The sequence below is a fragment of the Girardinichthys multiradiatus genome, chromosome 2 (genome assembly GCF_021462225.1).
Source record: "Girardinichthys multiradiatus isolate DD_20200921_A chromosome 2, DD_fGirMul_XY1, whole genome shotgun sequence".
Taxonomy (NCBI): Eukaryota; Metazoa; Chordata; class Actinopteri; order Cyprinodontiformes; family Goodeidae; genus Girardinichthys; species Girardinichthys multiradiatus.
In genome coordinates this window covers 34,112,650-34,130,741 of record NC_061795.1, presented here as the reverse complement: position 1 = coordinate 34,130,741, position 18,092 = coordinate 34,112,650, and the positions used below count along the sequence as shown (strand labels likewise).

The window sequence follows — 18,092 nt, the reverse complement described above, 5'->3', positions numbered from 1 at the left end:
GTCTTTTATTGTCTTAATATGGATGATTGTGGCATACAGCTCATGAAAACCCAAAATTCCTATCTCACAAAATTAGCATATTTCATCCGACCAATAAAAGAAAAGTGTTTTTAATACAAAAAACGTCAACCTTCAAATAATCATGTACAGTTATGCACTCAATACTTGGTCGGGAATCCTTTTACAGAAATGACTGCTTCAATGCGGCGTGGCATGGAGGCAATCAGCCTGTGGCACTGCTGAGGTCTTATGGAGGCCCAGGATGCTTCGATAGCGGCCTTTAGCTCATCCAGAGTGTTGGGTCTTGAGTCTCTCAACGTTCTCTTCACAATATCCCACAGATTCTCTATGGGGTTCAGGTCAGGAGAGTTGGCAGGCCAATTGAGCACAGTGATACCATGGTCAGTAAACCATTTACCAGTGGTTTTGGCACTGTGAGCAGGTGCCAGGTCGTGCTGAAAAATGAAATCTTCATCTCCATAAAGCTTTTCAGCAGATGGAAGCATAAAGTGCTCCAAAATCTCCTGATAGCTAGCTGCATTGACCCTGCCCTTGATAAAACACAGTGGACCAACACCAGCAGCTGACACGGCACCCCAGACCATCACTGACTGTGGGTACTTGACACTGGACGTCTGGCATTTTGGCATTTCCTTCTCCCCAGTCTTCCTCCAGACTCTGGCACCTTGATTTCCGAATGACATGCAGAATTTGCTTTCATCTGAAAAAAGTACTTTGGACCATTGAGCAACAGTCCAGTGCTGCTTCTCTGTAGCCCAGGTCAGGCGCTTCTGTCGCTGTTTCTGGTTCAAAAGTGGCTTGACCTGGGGAATGCGGCACCTGTAGCCCATTTCATGCACACGCCTGTGCACGGTGGCTCTGGATGTTTCTACTCCAGACTCAGTCCACTGCTTCCGCAGGTCCCCCAAGGTCTGGAATCGGCCCTTCTCCACAATCTTCCTCAGGGTCCGGTCACCTCTTCTCGTTGTGCAGCGTTTTCTGCCACACTTTTTCCTTCCCACAGACTTCCCACTGAGGTGCCTTGATACAGCACTCTGGGAACAGCCTATTCGTTCAGAAATTTCTTTCTGTGTCTTACCCTCTTGCTTGAGGGTGTCAATAGTGGCCTTCTGGACAGCAGTCAGGTCGGCAGTCTTACCCATGATTGGGGTTTTGAGTGATGAACCAGGCTGGGAGTTTTAAAGGCCTCAGGAATCTTTTGCAGGTGTTTAGAGTTAACTCGTTGATTCAGATGATTAGGTTCATAGCTCGTTTAGAGACCCTTTTAATGATATGCTAATTTTGTGAGATAGGAATTTTGGGTTTTCATGAGCTGTATGCCAAAATCATCCGTATTAAGACAATAAAAGACCTGAAATATTTCAGTTAGTGTGCAATGAATCTAAAATATATGAATGTTAAATTTTCATCATGACATTATGGAAAATAATGAACTTTATCACAATATGCTAATATTTTGAGAAGGACCTGTATTTAGACAGATGTTCAAACTTAGTGTCTTACAAATGCATCCACACTCCTGGCACTTTTTTATATTTTAAGACATTAAGAAAGATAACCTCAAAATGTTTAATTGGTTATTATGTTATAGACCATCACATAGAAGCACATGACTATAAATTGGCAGGAGAATTTTACATAGTTTTTAAAGTTTTTTTTACAAATAAAAGTACTAAAAAGTGTGTCATACATTGGAATCCAGCCCCTATACTCATGTGCCCCTAAATAAAATCTAGTGTACCCAGTGACCGTCAGAATTCACCTATTAAGTAAATAGAACCCGTCTGTGTATAATTCAGTGTCCAGTTGTTTGTGATTTTAGCTGTTCTGTGAAGGCGTCAGATGTTATTCAAAGAACATTATTGAGCAGCATTATGAAGACATAAAGAAACACAGCAAATAGAAAAAAAAGCCAGAAGAAGACATATTTAAAGTTTGCTACAGCATACAAGTGCAAGAAATTCCTCTGGTCACATGAGTTCAAAATGTACCCTTTGGTCTACACTCAAAACACTATTTGTGATGCAAATGTAACACTGCATATTTCTCTACGTTTACCATCTGTACCATTAAACATGGTAGTGGTAGCATTATGCAGCGCTTGTGCTTTTCTTTGACAGGGACAGTTGATGGGAAGATAGATGGCTTAAATACTGGGCAAATTCGAGAAGAAAACCTGTTAGAGGCTGCAAAAGACTTCAGGCTGGGGCAGAGGTTCATCTTCTAGCAGGACAATGACCCTACACATACAGTTAGAGCTACAATTGATTTTTTGTCAAAGCACATTCATGTGTTAGAATGGTAGTCAGTCCCCAATCCTGCGTATAAGCATATGCGGCAAGAATTGAAATGCTCCATCCAATTCAGTTTAAATTATTTTGCAATGAAAAACTGGGAAAAGCTTCAGTCTCTACATGTATAAAGCTAATAGAGACATCCATCTATCACCTAAACCTGCTTATCCCATCATGCTAGGGTTGTGGTGCGGCTGTTGTCTATCTCCAACAGTCATTGAGCAAGAGGCTAGCTGTAAATGCAGCAAATGATGGTTGTGCAAACTGTTTTCTCAGTTGGGCTGAATACAAACGTATATCAGACGTTTAAGCTTTCATATGTATAATGTTCCTCCCACTTTGCAATTGCGTTCTACTTTGTGTTGGTTTATCACATAAAATCCCAGTAAAACACATCAAAGTTTGAGGGTGTAAATTGATAGAATGTGGAAAAGTTAAAGAGATATGAGCTCTTTTGAAAGACTCTGCATGAATGGCTGTGAGCTGTCCTAAAACATATTCTACACTTGTGCATTCACATAATGCCTGAACCTTATATACCCGTTGCAAGGCCTGTCAGGTGATGTAGAATACCTTTGGGTTATAATTTTCACATAATGACGTTATGTTCACATAAACACTTTTCCAAACATGTACTAAAACTATGTTCTTACTTGTTTTCATATTTTAAATTTTATATCCTCACAGTAATTTACAATAATTGATTTTGCTTCTGTTTGCTAACTTAGATTTGCATTCAGACATACGTAAATGCCTCACTTTTCTTTTGTTATCTTTGTAGTTGTTCCTCCTTCAAGATCAAACCTCACCCCTACAGTTACATTGCAGAGCTGTGATCCACAAACATTTTTTCTTAAACCACAGTCATTCTATTATCTTTTCTGTCAATCTATTGTCTTGTTTTCCAACTGTGACTCTCAAGGTAAATTTGTTGGCTTATATTGGCAAAATCAAAGCTTGCATTGGCAGTGTTATGATAGCTGTAAACTGGGATGTTAGTTCAAGCAAGGGACAACTCTTAACATTTTAAGAGGCTCTGGTTTATCCCTCAAGATCAGATTTTTGCGTTTTCTTTCCATTTTTCCCTTTCAGTGTCACTGTAAAAAAAGTTGACCTTTGTGAACTTTTTCATGACATAATTTCATTAGGTCTTTCACAAATCACTTGAGGGGTTTGTTCATTTTTGACCAAAAAAAAGAAAGAAAAGAAAAACAGACTGGAATTTCTGCCACCAGGTCAGCTCATTTAGGTGATTTCATATCCAAAAAGGACGCGTCATTATAGCTGACGAAGGACGCACAGCAGAGTTTTATACTTGCCTGGGTTTGTATTATCACTGTCAGCCTAATCCATCTTCATTTGTGTTTGAACTTGCTGAACTTTGTTTTTAGACTCGAGCTCTGCTGATTTGCACATCGGAGGGGCCTGGACAGATGCCATTCTTCATTCACTCAGCTTTTCTGTTCATGCACCCCATTATAAGCTGTTTTTTCAAGATGATCTCAGTTAGGTATGAAAACAATCTTTACTGCCATTTACATATGCACACTGACCTCTTGCTGCATTGAGGAGTTGTAGGACTGGGTTTATTTTCAGTTGCTGCGGCTACGCAGCTGTTGTATATTTTGTGACAGTCTGTTGTTTGTTTGCTGGATCAACACAGATGAACAGTTTTCTTTGCTAACGAAAGCACACATATAGCAGATTTAGCCTGTCAGCTCATCCCTCTCTCTGACACCATTTGTTGTGTTTTTTTCAGTCGCGGCTGCTGTAAGGGTTTCTGGTAAAAGCTGGGTGTTGGTTGACCTTGACAAGGGTGTGTGAAACCTGTTGGAGCTGATGTTATGTGAGAGGAAAACATAAGGGAGATATGACAGTGTCGGGGCAGAGTTTGAAAGCAAAGAGTGAGATAAATGGACGGGGAGAAAATGCATGGAAAGTGACCTGTTGAGTCTGGTCATGCCTAATAAAGGGAATGACCAATAACAGTGTGCATTGGCAGTCTGCAGAATGTAAATAACATCCTGTCGTTTCTAAAGGAACACCCCAGGTCACTCTTCACGTATGACTATACTGCCAGGTACAGCTCAAATGTTATCCTCAAGTTTGCTGACGACACCACCATCGTGGGCCTCATTACAGACAACGACGACAGTGCCTATAGGAATGAGGTGATATCACTGACCAGGTGGTGTCAGGAAATTGACCTCTCTGAATGTCAGCAAAACTAAGGAGATAATAATGGAGTTTAGGAGACAGAGTGGAGGCCAGCATTCCCCCTTCTATATTAATAATGCTGAGGTGGAGCAGGTCAGTAGCTTCACTGAGGACTTATCCTGGACAATACATGAAGACACTGTGTTCAGGAAAGTCCAACAGAGACTCTACTTCCTGAGAAGGCTGATGAAGTTTGGTATGAACACCAGCATCCTCACAAACTTTTACAGGTGCATTATTGAGAGTCTTCTGATGGGATGTATCACAGTGCGATATGGGAACTGCACCTGTCAGAGCACTACAGAGGGTGGTGTGATCGACAGAGGCCGTCACTGGCAACAGTCCCCCCCCATCCAGGAAATGTACTGGAGCCGGTGTCTGCGCAAAGCATGCAGCATCATCAAGGACCACACTCACACAGCAAAAGGACCTTTCGTCTGCTACCTTCTGACAGGCGATACAGGTGCCTGCCAGCATGCACAAAGACTTAGAGACAGTTATTATCTACAAGCTGTCAGACTACTGAACTCTGGACAATAATACTACACCAAACCCCATTTGTGACACTTTATTATCTTATTGCTGCTACACGATGTGTACTATTTTATTGCATGCCATTAGTACTTTTGTTTTTATAGTGAGTTGAGTGGTTCTTCTTATCCCAAGCATTTCACTGCACTGTTGACTGTGTGTTAACCTGCATATGACAAATAAACCAATACAAGTTTCGTGTCCCAGGAGGATACCATCATTCCACTGTTATCTTGAAAGGTGATGTAGGTGTCCGAAGAAGGAAAGAAAGAAGGGGGAGGAAGTGGGTACACCTGGACGAGAATGAACTAGTTCCACAGATTGAGCTTTGTGGAATGCTGCATTTTTAGCAGATATTCCTGGAGCTATGTTGCAGTGTGGGTTATGTAAGAGGTAGAGTTAGCCCCTTGGGATCAATATCTCATGCCATAAAATTATCATGCCCTAATGCTTAGGTTTGGTTGGGTGAGTAAGTGCAGCATGTTTGTCATCTGTAAAAATTAGAAATAACCATAGACTTCACAGCGGCAAATATTTGGAGTATATTCCTGCCAGATTTAGCTGTATTACATAAAGCAGAGCTTTGTAAATGGAAAGAGAGGAGAGACCAGCACAGATGAAAGGGGAATTAATCAGGATGTCAAAGGAAACATAGTATGACAAATTTTACTTTTCTGTGCTTTTCAAGCAAATGTTTTGGGTTATTACTAACAACTGCCAAACTCAGATTTAGTTTTTCTAGCAATCGTTTAAAATATTTTTTGCCGTTCGGAAAATCAGTGATGGTCAAACTTGCAGGAGGAAGCAATATCTCCTCTATATTACAAGCTTAAAACAAATCCTTACTCTGGATCTGTATCTTCTTCTAACTTTATATTCTACCTTTACTATGTCTCAGTGGTAGGATGCTCAAACATTTCAGTTATGTTTTGTTTTGCTTTTGAAACTGTACTTTTGTACGACGTTTTACTGTATATTTATATTTGGCTTGAGAAAAATGATTTATTTTTGGTATTTCTTACCTTTTCTGCCAGATGAATAGAAATAGGGATTTTATTTTTGTCCTTGACAAATTTAAACAAAATAATGAAATAAGATACATTGTGGTGAGATGAGAAGTTTAACTTGAAGACACTACTATACTGGCACTTTCTCTGGCCTCTAATGAAAAAAGACTTTAAATTGTTGGACCTGTATGATAGAAGGTTTATGCAGTTCTGAAAGTTTACCTTGATATTAGTTACTAGACCATGACAAGTTTTTTTATGTAGACCAGTTTAAAACATCACTTGGGACAAGCCTGTGCCTAAATAAATCATTATCAGCAGCTGAAGATCAAGCTGTAAACTAAGTGTTTGCAAAATAAAGTATTTATTTCTTAAAGTTTTGCTGAGTTATAGCTTCAGCTTGGTTTGCCTTTAGACAAAACTGTAAGGTGGAATAGTAAAGACTCTTCAAGGCATTTCATATTTTTTTGTGTAAAAAAATACAAAAAAGTAAGGTTTGGAGCATGGACTCTTGGTTGATTGGTATTTAATGAAATATAAGATAACAATCATAAAAAGGCTTAAATCCCATGAACAATAATGTTGATGTATGTAATTTTGTAAAACATTTTATTTGAACTTTATTTTTATTGATGGTGCTTCTTAACTCTGTTTAGACCATTTGACTCATGTAAGATATGAGAGATTATAATCCCTGATCGAACTAAAAGTAGACCATGATTATATGATACAAAATGACATACTATTTAAAGATTAACACCTTTAAAGCAGCACTCATGGTGGATATGAAAGGTTCTATTTCATGCAGCCCCTGTTGACACACAGAAAGGTCAGGGATTAAAGGCCATTGAAGACTAAAACTAGTACAAAAATATTTATAGAAAGGTAATCAGCATCTAAGTTGGACAAAGATTCCATTTTATAATAAATACTAGCTTGTAAATATCCAATCACTTTTTAAGGAGCTCTCTATATGTCTAATCTGTGGGAAGAGGTGTGCAATATTAATCTCACTTGATCATCTGCTTGTATAAAGTTTAAAGTTTTTACCCTCTAACATTTTTTCTGTGTGGAAAAAGTCAGAAAGAACTTAATAGCTTGCAGCACAATAGCACAACTATGACACCAGAGCTAATGCTCGCATCAAATAAACTGGATTTAAGTTTAAAGAAATGTCATTAAAAAGAGCTATGTTGATTTATCTTTATGTTTACAGTTTATTTCATGTTAAAAGTCAAAAATCTAAGCAGATAAGACATTGGCACACACTAGGGCTGCAACTAATGGTTATTTTGCTAATCGAATAATGTGTCGACTATTTTGTTTACAGAATTTGAACCAGCTGAAGCTAACACTGAAGGAGTTCTGGATATATATATATATCTCATATATATATATATATATATATATATATATATATATATATATATATATATATATATATATATATATATATATATATATATATATATATATATATATGGATAATATATATAATATATATATATATATATATATATATGGATAATATATGGATAATATGTTGATAAATTTTTTTTTTACTGTGTAACCATAGAAGTGGATATCCTCGTCATTAATTTAAAGACTTGGGCACTCACAGTAGCCTCTGCTGCAGTCCAGCTTGCGGAAAATGTCTATGGGCATTTAGTAGTGAAGGAATGGAAAATGTAATTAACACCAGCATCGCTTGCATCTCCTCAGCCAGCTGGCTTACATGCGGATGCATATAAATGTCAATGTATGCAATTAAGCTGAAGTGGCATTTCAGTTTATTTGTTTTCTACTTTCATTTACTCTGGGGCATGACTTGTGCTAAGCAAGTCCATCATTTTGACTGGCTGGTGAGCGAGGCTGCTGGTGTACACAGGATGTTGTGGGGAACTGAGGAGGAGCAGCAGTGAAGAAGAAAAGGGCACTTTGTCACATGTTTTACTTGGACGTTCAATCCTACTCTCCGGAATAATCTCTTGTCTGTAAAGTGTTGACAAAAATGTGTTTTAGTACATATTGACACCAATCAGTTTGTTACTGAGTCATCTGTATAATTAATAGCAACTGGATCACTATCTGTGACCAACAGGGAAATAATAATATGGTTTAAATGTAAAATAAGGTCATAGTTGTCAAGAAATTACTTGTTAGCCTTTTTTCCAGCCAAATCTTCTCAAATGATTCACCTACTTATTAAAGGGAATAAGTCAGATCAGTTTTTTGGCTCATAACTGTAAAAGCTCAACACACCAATGTAACATTTAAATATCCTTCTGTTGCATGATTCATATTCAAACCGACGCTGCATTCATTCTTTGCTCTGCGCTACAAATGAGTACAGAACCGAGTTACACCCAGAGGTTTTAAGTTTTAGAGGTGTCACAAAATGTTCCAGCTGTTAGTAAAAGTTGGAGAAGGAACCAAATTGCGGAGCAATCAAGATTCTGACTTACAAGAGTCAGTACAAGGCAGTTCCATTAACCAGCCAAACTCAAGCCAGATTTCTCTGGATTACAGTCAGCACTTGTGCTCGTTGAGGCAGGGTGGTAAAACCTTTGATTACTCTGTTGTATCAAGTGACGACAGATATTCAGAGCAGAGGTGTCAGTGTTTCAGTCCATCCACTGAGGAACCAGTGCAATCAGTAACATGAAGTATTTGCAGATGTTTTCCTGCACCCATCTCTGAAGTCATTTTTGAGCATAATGACCAACCAAGTCCTATTTAATGTTTTTTTTTCGTCCAGCCTTAGTAGTAGGGTGGCTAATGACCTTGGACCACCTGTTGTACATTTTGTCATGCTTCATGCAAATAAGTTGTGCATTCGTATCCCATCGGTTAATGTTCCCACACAGCTATGTCACATGCTTTCCATGCACCTGATCACTCCTTTTGAGTATTTGTTGCTGTTTGTTCATTAATGTTCTCTAACAGTTTGACTCTGCTTATTAGTTAGGAAACTTCTGAAAGTTGTTTCACTGGATTTTACTTTGGCCTATCAGATTAAAGTGGGCTTTCAGATTTGTATTTGTACAAATATAAAAAAACAAAAACAAACATATTTCCTCTTTCTTTCAGCTCACGGTCATGTGCTACTTTGTGTTGGTCTATCACACAAAATGCAGATTACATTAATTAAAGTCTGTTGTTTGTAACAACTGGTGACTGTGGCTCAGTAGGAAGAGTAGTTGTCTTGCAATCAGAAGATTGTGGGTTCGATTCCAGCTTTCTCCTGCCATATGTTGATGTGCCCCTGGGCAAGGCACTTAACCTCAAGTTGCCTACTGATCTGTGTGTGAGTGTTAGTGAGTGCAATTGGGTGAATGTGGCTCTAGTGTAAAGTGCTTTGAGCGGTCTGTATGACTGGAAAAGCGCTATATAAGTTCAGTCCATTTAACATGGCAAGATGTAAAAAAGTTCAAGCATTATTAATACTTTTGCCAGGTAGTGTCCACAACCAACAGAAACAAGGAGAACTGCCCTGTGATTTTCATCCTCCACTATCTATGACTGAAGGATTTCAAAGCTATTAGGATCTTAAACTGTCTTTTCTGTTTAATCATAGCCTTTGTTTAATACCCTTATTACCCTGCTCATTAGTATGCGGTGAACGTAATAGTATGCTCAGGTAGCTGATTAGAGTATGATCACAACATGCAAGTGATTTCATGTAGAGATCTAAATATAGAAACCTTTTGTAAACAGCAGCCACTTCTTCAAAATTAATTTGTAAATGTGCCCGCTGGGAACTTGTTTGAGTTTCCCGCAGGTGTTCTTTTGTACAGGGCCAAGAAGTGTAGTATCTCTTGTATCAATATTTGGTGACACTGGAATGTGCTTCAGTAACAGCTTGTGGCGAATTGTAGCTTGGGTGGAAACTGAAGATCAAAGCCAGCTTGTGTTTTGGTTTGATTTGGATGGATTTCAGATGTTTTTTATGCCACAGTTTGACACATCTATCTGCTACAGATATGCTTGAAGACAGGAAGCAAAACATAGAAATAATATGCAAATCTGGATGACACAATTGAAACACAACAGAAATCTAGAAGTGAAAAAAATAAATGGAATTCTACTTACATTATTTAGTGCAACTCTCTGTTTAAGCAGATAAACTTGAAGTGTCATCTTATTTCATTTTGTTTGTGGCACGCATTTAACATCATGGTCTTGCAGTTCTTTTTGTGTTTTATTGATTTTGTGTCAGGGCGTTTGCATGTGGGCTTGTCCTCCCTCAGTTTTCATAGTTCCATGTTTTGTGCTTTGGTTTGCATTTGAGTCCTCTCCAATATAGGTAAATGTAATTGTGACCATCTACATATTGATTATTGTTGTGTTTTGGGAAAAAGTTTGATCGAAATGCTTAGCAGTTGTAAAGGTTTAAAAAGTACATGATGCTTTTTGGTTTGAAAAGAAGGAAGTTATGTGCACATCAATAGATGAGATGTCTGTTAAGGCTTTTAATAAATGTGAGCGTTGTGCATGCAGACCTTTCTCCATTTATCTTCATTGAACGTTTTGGTCATTTGGCACTAAATATTCTGACTGTCAAGGTGTGATGACTTTAAATTGGTTTTGGTTTTAATAGGATTTGCGAATGCAGTGCCCTCCAGAATCATTGGCACTCCTGGTAAAGATGTACAAAATGATCTAAATATATAACATTTTTAATTACAGCAAATGCAAAAAAAAGTGTCCTTTTTTGGCACATTTGCAAATAATACTTTGCACCCCCCTCCTGTTCCAACAGGACATAATTTAGTTCTCATTTTTCACAAGGCTGGAACATACAGAGAGATGGATCTTTGAGCATCTTGCATCATTATCTAGGGTCTAGATTCCCAGGGCCTTTGGAAGAGAAATATAGCAACAGCATTACAGATTCTCTATCATACTAACCAATAGACCTGAGGTGCTTTTTAACATTTTAATCCTTTGTTTCACCTCAATCTTTGTCCCAACTGACCAAAACTCACAGTTCTGGATTAAGTCCCACTGGGGTTCAGTTAACTTTAGATGATGTGATGATAGAAAAGGCTTTTTTTATCAAGCCTCCCAAACAATTGGTTGGTAAGAACAGCGACTCTCAAAGTTGAACACGTGGTAAATCATTTCAAACTTTGTTTTACCGTTAATGTAAAGCATAACCAGTCAGTCAGTCAGTCATTTTCTACCGCTTATTCCATAGTGGGTTACGGGGAAGCTGGTGCCTATCTCCAACAGTCTATGGGCGAGAGGCGGGGTACACCCTGGACAGGTCGCCAGTCCATCGCAAAATAAAAATAAATCAATAACAAAATAAAAAAAGGTCCAAATCAATTTTCATAACATTTGCTCATTTGTATCTTTACCTTATTGGTTCCAAATGATCAAAGGGTCTCATTGTTTAACAGTATCAGTCACTGTGGTACAGTGAAAACAGTCATTCAAATTTGGGGAAAATATGGAAGGAAAAACAAAATTGATGAAAACACAAGACAGACACTAGTCAAGAATACAGCCAAATGGCTGACAGCAACACGGAGGGAGCTGCAGCAACTTCCAACAAATACTGATTGTTTTTTCCAAATGACAACAATCTGCTGCATTCGCAATAAATCTGGACCATAAAGTAGGATTGCCAAACACAAGCTTTTTCTTCCAAACAAGACATCCAGGTTGAGCTAAAATCTTCCAAAGCATTGTAGTAGAATGTAATGGTCTGAAGCCAAACTGAAACTTTAGGGTTGCAATTCCAAAAGATACATTTGGCAGTGATACAGTACTTTGCATCACAGAAAAGAACAGCATGCATACAGGGAAAGATGGTGGTGGTAGTGGTAATCACGTTTATATAGATGGACTTTGGCTTTTTGTGACGGTGGATGAAATTGTAACCAGTTCCAAATACCAGACAGTTTTGGCCCAAAACATGTAGGTGGCTGCTAGAAAGCTGAAGATGAAGAGGGATTTCATTTTAGTATCACATTGAGTTCAACCATATGCAAAACTCAACTAAAGTATTGCTTCAGCAGAAAAACATGAAAAGCTCTGAAATGGCTGATCTAGAGTCGAGAGTTAAATTAGTCAGAAAATCTGAGAAATCACCTACAGAGGCCTGTGGACAAGACATGTTTTCAAAATCTAATATATGTGGAGGACATTTGCAAATCAAGATGTTGAATGGAAATGGGATCCTATAAAAGAAGACTAAATGTTGAAATTGAATGAAAGATGTTTCAACAAAGCGTTACTTCAAGGGTATGTATAAAAATGCAACAAATTTATTTCACTTCTTTATTTTTTAGATTTTTCTCCATTAAAGGTACAAAAAGTTGGTAAGTTATTTATCATGTTCTTATGTCTTTCAGTCTTAAATACTCAAATTTTCAACACTTTTTAGAGCCACTGTAATCACCGTCTTATGGGTATTATGGAGACTTAAGATGCCACTCTTGAACGGTGAGCTTTTGAAATACCTTCTCACTGTGTGTGGAAGGAAGATAAACTTGAATCCTTGTCCAGCATTGTTTGTCACTATTGCAGGTGTTTAAAACTTTTTGAATTTTTCAGAATTTAGACATGAACAAATTTAAGTGAGTACCTATGGTGATGTGGCCATTTCCTGACTTATGAATATAACACACACTCGCCTTACTTAAATTGCATGTTCACTTATCTTTTCCATTTCAAGGACTAGCTAAATGAGATTAGCCTCCTTTTCAGCTTATATTTGAGCAGAATTAGGATGCTACAAATATGGACCGATGTGCTGATTTTTTCCAAAAAATAAAGCAATGGTAAACTTGTATCTGGTATCTATTTGCATCTGGGTGTATAGTATGCTTCACTGCAAGATGATGTACTTTCAGTGACATATCTAAACAGGAACAAGCCTCAGCTGTCAAGCATCTCTAAGATGGACCGAAGTGTCATGACATGCAATCCAATAACATCTGTATATCTCCATGCTGATAATACAGCTTTGTTTGGATTATTGAAGCTTTGCTGTAGAAGCTATTCCCCTTAGGGTTTAGGAGAACTTTTCCATTGAGAAAAAGGGGTGTGGAGACAATCCCTACATTTTGCCTAGGGTTAATTTTTCTTTGAAGCCCCATGTCTTTCCTATCGTGGGGAGAAAGGTCTGGTTTCCTTTTGAGCCTCACCTTATAGAGTGTGAAATCTGCTCCATGAGACATTATTTGTAGTGTTATTGGGCTTTTTTATAGTAAGTAAGTAAAGTGATGTTCAAAACACAAAGATGTGTATAATTAACATCAAGATTTTCATAGATGACATAAGAATGAAGTTGGGATTTTTGTTTCAATTCATGTAGGTACATTGAAATGATGGTTGTTGTAATTTGAAGCAATGTAAAGGGAATTTAACCGAACATAGCCAGCTCTGTTGGGTTTACCATGTTTAGCTAATGCAAAACTGTATTTGTAAGTTTTTGTATGTTTAGCTTATGCTAACAATGTCTGTTGGGTACAGGATTATAGCTAATGCTGAGTCACCTTTGTAAGGTATAGCATGTTTACCTTATGCTAACCACTTTTATCTTTTAGTATTTTAGACCTGTTGGTTTTCCAAAAAGCCTTTAGATAACTGATTTGTTGTGAACTGACACTTTACATCTATCAGCCGCTTCATTAGGTACACCCTGGTAATATATTGCTTGGACCTCCTTTTGTCTTCAGAAATGCATACATTCTTTGTGGCAAAGATTCAGCATGGTTTTGGAAACATTACTTAGCGATTTTGGTTTATATTGAAACAATGATATTAGTTGCTGCAGATTTTTTAGTGGGACATTCTTAAAGCAAATCTCACAATCCACCCCATTAAAAGGTGTTGTGTTGGACTGAGCTGAGTGACTGTGGATATCAACGGTTTACTGTGAACTGATTGTATTGTTCAGCAACCTGTTTGAGAGGATTTGAGCTTAGTGACATGGTGCATCATTGGTGGAAGGAGCCAACAGACGATGGATACACTTTGGTCATACAAGGATGAACATTTGCAGCAACAATACCTAAGTAGGTTGTAGCATTTAAACAACTCTATGGAATCAAAGGTGTGCCAAGAAAATATCCACCACAACATTACACCACCACCAACAACAAGTCATATACACCAGGATGGAGCAATGCTCTTATGTTGTTAAAGCCAAATGTTAACACTATATAAAAGTTGCAGAAATGAAATTTTGCTGAAATAGAAATTTACACTATCTAACATTTTTCAAACCAAGGTATTTTTTTCACATAGTTGCTATCCAGTACATTACCAGTTTCTGAAATACTTGGACTAGCTCATCTGGCACCAACAACCATGTAATGATTAAAGTCACTTTCCCATTCTGATGTTTGGTTTGAACTTCAGCAGGTTGTTTTCACCACATTAAATGTCTAAATGCATGTGGCTGCCATGGGACTGGGTGATTTGCCATTTGTGTAAACAGGCTATTGAGGAGCTGTGCCTAATAATATGATGGTAATTGAAGTGAACTGTACACTTGAGGTCTCCATTCCCACTGTTAAATGAGAATTTAGCCAGTCAAGGACACTGATTAAAGGGGATCTCAGGCAAGAGGGTTGTCGACTGTTTTATGCCTCCCCATTACGAACCACATGTGCTCCTTCTTGCAAATTTAGGAAAAATCTGCCCATTTTGACTGCTAGAATCAGAGGTCCTGATTCAGTAAGCCTTTCAAGGATGGAAGACTCAGAGAAAAACCCCATCTGGAGCCCATCAAGACTTAGTAAACACAGCCAGATCCTGCATTGAAGAAGGGCTCTTCTCCCACCCACCATCACAAACAAGTCCAGCAATGGCTGAAAACACAAGATGATGCATCATTTGCCACTACCTCAATATGTTTACCAAAATGTAGATCTGTTCAAATCAAATTTTTTCAGTAATTTAGTGGAGGGATAGGTTGATTTATAAATTATTTTCAAGATGAGGCCATTTCTTTTTTGTGTATTAATTTAATCATTTAGTGGTTTTACAACTCTGCCTCATATGAAAATAATTTCTTAAAGGGATAAAGATAAGGAAGACATTTAATTTCTTTTTTCATGAATTCAGACTCTGGGGAAAAGGTAAGAATTGATCATTGAAAATGTAAAATATGAGATTCAGGTCTTGTTGACTTTCGTGGCTTTGTGATGGCAAGTCAGAGTTGTTTTTTCTAGCCTGAACTCTTCACACCTCATGCATATGTGTTCTTTCACAGTTGATTTAGGTCTTCTATCTTGGAATTTCTCTGTCTCCACCTGGATATGCAGCTTACAATACATTAAGCCCTGCGCTTATGTAAGGAGGATTCTGAAGAAGAGTGAAGCAGAACAGCAAGTTTTCACATGTGTTTGGATCATACTCCTCATTTGCTTCAATCCTGTCATCACAAAAACAACAGCCGGCTTCCCTCAGCACTCCATCTCCTGTCAGCTATCAGTATTTCTTGCTTCTAGCGTATATTAGAAATACCAAGGGTTACATTTGTGTTACAACAGCCAAGTCAGCTGCTGTAGGCCTAACATCGCTTTGTTGTCTCATACTGCTCAGCCAGATTGTTCCCGTGGCTCTCTGAGCACTGGAATTCATTGTTTCGGCCTTTTATTGACCTGATATGTTTTTTCTCTTTCAAACCTGGATTAACCGTCCCGACCTTGTGTTCACTGCACGTGTGATTTCTTTTTCCATTTGTTGTAGTGATCAGTCTTGGAGAGAGCACTAGTGGCCATAAAGAAACTAAAAGCTCTGGGTCTCATTTTTGTAGAGCTTTATTGTAATTATCAAGTTTTAGGAGGTCACGGCCAGGGCAAATACAGTGGTTGTTACAATATTGTACTAAAAATAAGCCTCCTTTATGAGAGCTAATTTTAAGCCAACGTTTTTGTTAATGATTACAACCACAGAGGTCCCCGTTATGGACATCATCAGTGCACCGCAGTTGGAGACAAAGAATAGTTTGGACTGCAGATCAGAAGTTCTCTAGACTTCTGCTGTTTCATTGCAAAGCTGCTAAAACAGACATGAAACTGGCTAGGTTTGGTAACTGAATGAACCTGAGCTGCCCCTTCCCCTTTTCTCTGCCCCATAAACTTTACTCAAGTTAGTCAACCTTAAACTGCATAAATCTGCAAAAGCACATTTATTAGACATCTATAAATACCTATATATATATTACCCGTGTGAAAAACCTGGTTTGTTACATGCAGATATCCGTCCTGTTTCTGGGGGGTATGCATGTGTTTTATGATTTGGTTTAAACTATATGAATTAAGGGGTTTGTTGACTACCATTTGGATGTTTCAAATTCTGCATGTAACTCCTGAGAGGAAGAGAGGAAATAGCAAATGATTAGCCTGGAGGCTAAAAATAATCTTCATATAGTTGCCACAACAAAGGAAATTTGCAAAATAGCCCAAACCGTTTTCTGTTTAGAAAGTGAACTATTATTACTACTTGGACATCTTGGAATAAGGTTATCCAAACTGTATTAATGGCATCAGGATAAAACTATACATATCAACTGTTGGTTACTAGGAAATAAATCTAGTTAAATAATCTCCTGATAATCAGGGGCCGTCTTGTGGTTCTGGTTCTGGTGTAAGCATTACTAGTTTACTGCAGCACCTTGAATCTTTTGCGTTACAGTTGTTCTCCTGTAGATTTGCTGCTATGGTTGGTATTATTGTCTTTCTGTGTGACCCGGTTTCAACAAAGCTCCATCTGTCCGACACATGGCCAAACACTTCAATATAAATTATATTTGTATACAGAAGAGCTCATGTTGGATTCAGGGGCTGCAGGTGCCCGGGCCATCTGGCTGTGGAAAAAAAGCCCAAACCAATAGCGCTCCACAACTGTACTTGACAGTTAGTTTGAGGTGGTCTTGTGTCTTTTTCAGTGCACTATCCGGTCCATTCTTAGTCAAATTACTGCGGTAAATATTTTATTTAGAACTCACAAATAATCTTTGCGGCTGAATAAGGGCGTATGTGCTTTGGAAATAGCTCTATGAACCCTTCGTAGATTGATGCAATGCAAGAATTAATTCTCAAGTTGTTTTTTTTTTTTTACCAAAGTGGTTCCAGGGCTAAACCCGGACTATACTTGTTTGATCCTGTTTCAATATAAAAAAGCTTTATAATATACATTTTTGTTCATACTTGCAGTGCAGGGGAAAGATTTACGCACACAAATCACACATTTTTCATCAGTATACCTACAAAACATGGCCTAATATCACTAGCTTAATTTATTAAGGCTGTTATAAAAAAATAAGCAGTGTTTGTGAATGTTTCGCAATCTGAGCTTACTCCATAAGAACTGAGATATCTTTTCAGCTGAGCATTTATGGAGTAAATGGAGGCGCTGTTTGTAGCACTGTTGCCTTGCAACAAGAAGGTCCTTGGTTCGACTGCTGGCTGGGGGTCTTTCCGCATGAAGTTTGCATGTTCTCCCTATGCGTGCATGGCCTCGTGCCAGGTTCCTCCCACAGTCCAAAAATGTCTGTTAGATTAATGGGTCTCTCTCAATTGCCCTTAGGTGTGATTGGGTAGTTGCATGGTTGTTTGTCCTGTTTTTCTCTGTGTTGCCTTGCGATGGACTGGCGACCTGTCCAAGGTGTACCCTGCCTCTCCCTCGTAAACCACTGGAGATAGGCGCCAGCTCCCCCGCAACCCTGTACGGAAGAAGATGGATGGGCGGAAAAGGCGCAAAATATCAGACATCCATCACAGTGACCTGTTTGAACTTTGTAATAAGTGATATCAAAATACGCAGCAGGAAGAGTCAGGGACTTCAAATTATTCTTATTCTGATGTTTTATTAAATTTAAAGTACAGTGGTTGTCCTTGCTTGTTTGTTGTTGAAATAGTTCATGTATGGGGAAAGCCCCCTAGGCAGAACATGCCTCTCTTAATAACAGCAACTGTTTGTTAACAACAGACTGTTGTTTGTGAACTACAACGTCGATTTTGAAATCATGCGCTCTTATTTACTTCTGCAGTTCTTT

The 18,092-nt window shown here is 38.3% G+C and overlaps 1 long non-coding RNA gene across 2 annotated transcripts in view; it reads left to right on the top strand.

Annotated features, from left to right (window-relative positions):
- The window catches only part of LOC124858682, a 151,218-nt gene that overhangs the window by 46,226 nt on the left and 86,900 nt on the right, over positions 1 to 18,092 (top strand). Inside the window, exon 3 of one of the 2 annotated variants that reach the window (XR_007035905.1) lies at positions 3,707 to 5,266. The exons of the other annotated variant lie outside the window; for it this stretch is intronic. This is a non-coding gene — a long non-coding RNA (uncharacterized LOC124858682). Of the gene's footprint in view, positions 1 to 3,706; positions 5,267 to 18,092 lie in introns of those variants that run through there. 2 annotated transcript variants of the gene reach the window in all.